Genomic DNA, 6,116 nt, shown 5'->3' with positions numbered 1-6,116 from the left:
CTATTTTTGGAAACATTTACTCCACGTAGCTATAGTTTGTGTATAAACACCCGGTTTTCAATATATTTGTGTATAAAAACTTTTTATACACTATTATACACTTTATGCGAGGTTGTTATATTATGTATAATATTTTGCCCCTAGACATAATGTTATATAATATTGTATAACATTGTATATTGGGTCACGTGGCGTAAACATTTTTAAAAGCTGTATATTTTTGCAAATAAATCTTTTTTGTCAAATAATTTCAAGTATACTGAAGAAGGATCATAACCAAATTTTAAGAGGAAACTATCCCTACAGATTAGCTCTATAGTTATCATTTTTTGTCACCGCTTGAACATTCCTATAGCTTTGTTTCCCTCTAAACTTTCATTTATTGTACGCTAAAAATTATAGTGTAAAACCCAAACGGTCGTTATGAAGTTAGGAATTAGGCCACCAAAATTTAAGAAATTTTTATATGTGATTGTAATGGAATGAAGCATTGACGCAATGGTAAAAGTTGTGGCTGTGTGATCAAGTGGTCACGGAGCCTCTTGTAGAAAGGCAAGCTAATGTTATGCATATTAGATCCAATATGGTTTGATCCTTCCCGGATTTGCGCATAGCGATTAGCGGGAGCTTTTTCAGATATATAATTGTATTAATAATTAAAATTGCGATTATAAGTACAATTGGAATCAGTGAAAAGCCAATAACAATGATCAAATTTCAAAATGATAGATTTATGTACTGGCTTTCAAGTTCTTCCATGCTATAAAGTTTTGTGTATGAGAAATTAGAAAATGCTAATGCTGACGCATGATTGAACATTGGTAATTCTCCTTGAACTTAAAAGTCGTGGAAAATCTTTTAAATGCAACTGCTGAAATATTAAGATAATAAAATGTGTAAGAGACATTTAAAAGAATAAGAAAAAAAAAATGCTACGTTCAGATTTAATAGCCTAACATGTGGGAAATATTCTTCAGGGGTCGTTTGGTTTGAGTTAGAAAGAATTAATTTCAGTACAAAAAATCGCATAAGATAGTACAGTATTTGGTTGAGGTATATGAATAATTAATCTCAGCATAAAATTTCGTATAAGATAATGCAATATTTGGTTGGCGATACTAAATATGCCTCACATTAAATTATACGGAATCTATGTATTATTTTATGTTGGATAGAATATGAAATAAGAATACGTGAATTAGTCAGGCATGGGTTAAACTATGCAAATATACCCTTTTATAGTAAGTGATTCATGCACAACATTTTTAAGTACTAATCACCGGATAACAATCCATAAACTCTTGAACGAAGAAGGTGACAGAGACATTGTGTTGGGAGATTTGGAGTACTCTGAGGGGCGGCGCGATTTTGGGTGTTGTAGGAGTATAAAAGTAGAGGAGGTTAAGGGAGCTATCCGTAGGATGCGTAGAGGAAGAGCGACCGGGCCTGACGAGATTCCTGGGGAGTTTTGAAAGAGTGTAGGCAGGGCAGGTTTGGAGTGGCCGACTGGGTTGTTTAATGTCATTTTTAAGACGACGAAGATGCCCGAGGAATGGAGGTGGAGTACGATGGTTCCTTTGTACAAGAACAAGGGCGACATTCAAAGTTGCAATAACTATCGAGGTATCATTTTGCTAAGTCACTATGAAAGTGTGGGGAAAGGGTGGTGGAGATAAGGGTGAGGAGAGGCGGGTCCATTTCAGAGAACCAGTTCGGATTTATACCGGGGCGCTCGACTACAGAAGCCATTCATCTTGTGAGGAGACTGGTGGAGCAGTATAGGGAAACGAAGAGAGACTTACACATAGTTTTCATCGACCTAGAAAAGGCTTACGATAAAGTGTCAAGAGAGGTTTTATGGAGATGCTAGGAGGTTAGAGGTGTACTTGTGGCGTACATTAGGGCGATCAAGGACGTGTATGAGGGAGCCAAGACCAGGGTTAGAACAGTGGGAGATGGGGTTGCATCAGGGATCAACTCTTAGCCCTTTTTTATTTGCCTTGGTGATGGATGGTTTGACGCGGCAAATTCAAGGTGAGGTGCCATGGTGCATGCTATTCGCAGATGACATAGTCCTGATTGACGAGACATGACGGAGTAAATGCTAAGTGGAGGTTTGGAGACAAAGTCCGGAGTCTAAAGGGTTCAAGTTGAGTAGGACCAAGACAGAGTACATAGAGTGTAAGTTTAGTGACGAGACACATGAGGCTGGCGTGGAAGTGAGGCTGGGTACCCAGGCCATCCAAAAAAAAAGAAGCTTTAAGTATCTTGGGTTTATTGTACAAGGAGATGGGGATATTGACGATGATGTCACGCATCGTATTGGTGCAGGGTGGACGAAATGGAGGCTCGCTTCAGGAGTGCTGTGTGATAGAAGGTGCCACCAAAGCTTAAAGGAAAGTTCTACAAAATGGTAGTGAGACCGACTTTGTTGTACGGGGCGGAGTCTTTGGGCAGTCAAGAACTTGCATGTCCAGAAGATGAAAGTTGCAGAAATGAGAATGTTGCGATGGATGTGTGGGCACACCAGGCGAGATAGGATTAAGAATGAAGATATCTGAGATAAGGTGGGAGTGGCATCAGTGGAGGACAAGATGCGGGAAGAGCGGCTGAGATGGTTTGGGCATGTGAGGAGGAAAGACACAGATGCCCCAGTGCGGAGGTGTGAAAGGTTGGCTATGGACGGTTTCAGAAGAGGTAGAGGTAGGCCGAAGAAGTATTGGAGAGAGGTACTTAGACAGGACATGGCGCAGTTCCAGCTTACCGAGGACATGACCTTAGATAGGAGGCTATGGAAGAATCAGATTAGGGTAGAAGGCTAGTATCCCGTCGTACTAGTAGTCGCGGTTTTGATCTTCATTTTCTTGTCCTTTGATTCGTGCAACTATATGTTAGTCGGTGTACCACGATTATCGTATTTATCCGTGGTAAGTCGTTTTGTTTTCTCATTTGCTTTATCAAGGCTTTTTCTCTTTTATTAATTGCATTTTCATATTGCTTTGAGCTGATCTTTTCTCATCATGTTTTCTCTTGAGCTGATGGTCTTTCGAAAACAGCCTCCCTATCTTCCGAGATTGAGGTAAGGTCTGCGTACATTTTACCCTCTCCAGACCCCTTGTGGGACCCCATTTGAGTATGTTGTTGTTGTTGTTGTTAGTCGGATAACAATGTGTTCATTATTAATCACCACGTAAAAGTCTCTTCATTATTAACCACACATAAATAATCCCTGAAATAGTAATCCTTAGCTACACAATCCCTGCATAACCTATAAACCAAAAGACCACTTAATTCTAGAATATGGTAAAATCATTTGTTTCCTATTTTTTTTTCTTTCTATGTATAATGTTTAATTGTCAAATTATTCTTTACTGATGCCCATTTGTAGCAGCTAGTTTTTCAATAAAATAAGAAGCAGTATTACTCATGAGAAAACTTTATAATTTCGAAACACTATATTTAAATTTTTTATTATTTATATATATAGCATTTGGTATTGGTGGACATATCTTGTAACATCACTATAAAATATGAAAGAAGGCAAATAGAGAGCAGAACGGTCCCGTAGCTCAGTTGGTTAGAGCGTTGGTCTTATGAGCCGAAGGTCGCGGGTTCGAGCCCCGCCGGGACCAAACAATTTTGAACAAGAACAACACACCCACTTATTGGTCCATCTTCTATCTTTTTGGGCTGTAGGGACCAGGGCCCAGATAATTAAACTCAATCTTTTACGGGTCATTTGCACTTTTGGCCCTACGTCTTATATTTTTCGGCCTCAAGCAAAATAACTTGAGAAAAGAACAGAAAATATCCCTAAATTATAAAATATTTACCCGTTCATGCCCTCCTAAATTAATTTCGCTTCTTACCCAAATCGGCCGAAATATTTACTCGAGTACCCCCTCGCCCAAAACCCTTCCTCCATGCTCTCCAGCTCAGAATGATCGGTGCCGGTTGTTAGTGTACAGTGACATCACGGCGGTGGAGAGTTTTTAGGGATAAGTAGGTCGATGTCTTTGAAGTATAGATTAGGAAAGTGGAAAGTGACTGTTAGCTTTCCCTTTTGTCGTTTTGTTTTATCTGCTATGTAAATATTTATTTTAATATAATAAATCCACTAATATTAATTAAAAAAAAAAACCTTCCTCCATGATATCATCGAAGTATATTTACATATCACGATGGTATCATGGAGGACTGAGAGAAGGACTGAAGCAATCCTCTATGATATCGTCTTAGTATACTTATGTACATGATGGTATTACGGAAGGGCGAGGAGTGTCTCATTAAAAGGAACGGATCATAAACGATACCATCACAGTGTATGTATATAAGTGATGGTATCATAGAGGTTTTTTTCAGAAAAGTATAACTTTTGAATAAATGAACATGATACCATCTCAATATATTTATATACTATCATAATTTTGGAGGCATTTCGGGTAAATAGTTTCAAGGTCGTGAAAGTAAGAGGGGTATGAGCGGGTAATTATTTTACTTTCAGGGGGCACCGGCTTTCTTTCCCCAAATAACTTTTCGCGGGCATATGTTTATATTTTTATATCATAATGTTCCACAAGTTATTCCCGTGCCTATAGAGAATTTATGCCCCGCTTAACATAAGTTCGATTTTGAATGACAAAAGTTAAAGACCAGCCCATTTGAAGGGAAACCATGCAATTTCTTCAATCTCTGCTCACCTTTATATAGCATCAAAATAATACTACAACAACAAAGACAAATTTAGTGTAGTCCGTCAGTGGGGTCTGGGAAGAGTAGTGTGTATGCAAACTTTACATCTACCTTGTGAAGGTTAAGAAGTTGTTTCCAATAGATCCTTCGGCTCAAAAAAAGATGACGAAAGAAGAAATAACAAGTAGAAACAATAGCTAGATAATAAGATAAACGAAGCAAAAGAAGCATTATGTAGTAATAGAACTCTTAAAATAAGAAAATACAAGAATATACCAATACTATTGATCCCTTGACTACATACTAACCTCCTAACCTAATTCTCGACCTCCCCACCCTCTTATCAAGGGATGATCTCCTCCGATATTATCCAGCTAACCCAAATAATAAGAATAATAAGATTCTGATATTGCCTAGCATGTGGGTCGAATTGTTATAATCACCCTACTTTTGTGCTTGATTTGTTATGATTGTTAGCATTGTTATCTCAATGAAAATCATATGATCGCCCTCTTTAGTTACTCCCCCTCTCTTAATGTGACGGGATTTGATACTTAAGAAAGGAAAAATATTTTTAAAACTTGTTAAACAAATTATATGTATTTGTATGACTATAAAAAGTTTAAAGTTAAAATATTTTTAAATAAAAAAACATTTTTAAAAATAAACTAAAAAGAAAAATAGTAAACTTAAATTGGGAGAGGTATCTATTCCTCCTTTTGCCACCTCATTTCTTGCCGTAATGAGTGACTCTTTATAATTTGTATTCATTTATTTTTGTACCCTGCTAAGCTTTGTGATTGATGTCTATTGTTTGAAAATTGAGAGTTGGCTTGAAAGCTTCAATTTGATGTCATGCCAGAGTGTTTAAAGACATTCTTTTTTATATGACTATTTTTTAGAATAAAGTGGGTTCATAAATCGAGAAGAAAGAGTTTATATGGTGTTGAATATTTAAAATCTTATGTGATGATTAATAATGAAGAGTATTTGTTATATATGGATTAGGTAAGTTAAAAGGGAATGTTTGTTTTTGAATAGTTTAATTTCTGAATTGCTAGCATACATATTTTTATTGCATAGTCTCTCAAGCATTAAATAATACATAAATTCTCGCGTTACACAACCAAACACTGCAGTAATTATATGATGATTTTTTTTTATGTGACTAACTAAATATTATCTTATCTCATGCAAAATTTGATGTTGGAGAGTAAATATTACAATATCAACCAAACTAACCCTAGTATTATACGATACTATTATAAATTATGGGTTATAAATTCATTCTCAATTATCAGAATTTGGAAGACATGATTGTGTTTTGCCAGGTTGTTATCCAATATAAATGTATTACCACACAAAAATTTCAAACCGATAGCACATCTTTTGGAGTTATTAAGCAACCTTTCCATTATATGTAA

General features: G+C 36.5%; 1 non-coding gene across 1 annotated transcript; it reads left to right on the top strand.

Moving 5' to 3' along the window:
• The first annotated feature begins 3,558 nt into the window (after positions 1-3,558).
• Positions 3,559-3,632, top strand: TRNAI-UAU (transfer RNA isoleucine (anticodon UAU)). The gene has a single exon. It is a non-coding gene; the product is annotated as a tRNA-Ile (tRNA).
• Positions 3,633-6,116: the final 2,484 nt, after the last annotated feature.

The sequence above is a fragment of the Lycium ferocissimum genome, chromosome 4 (assembly GCF_029784015.1).
Source record: "Lycium ferocissimum isolate CSIRO_LF1 chromosome 4, AGI_CSIRO_Lferr_CH_V1, whole genome shotgun sequence".
Lineage (NCBI taxonomy): Eukaryota > Viridiplantae > Streptophyta > Magnoliopsida > Solanales > Solanaceae > Lycium > Lycium ferocissimum.
This window is presented reverse-complemented; position numbering and strand designations above follow the sequence as displayed.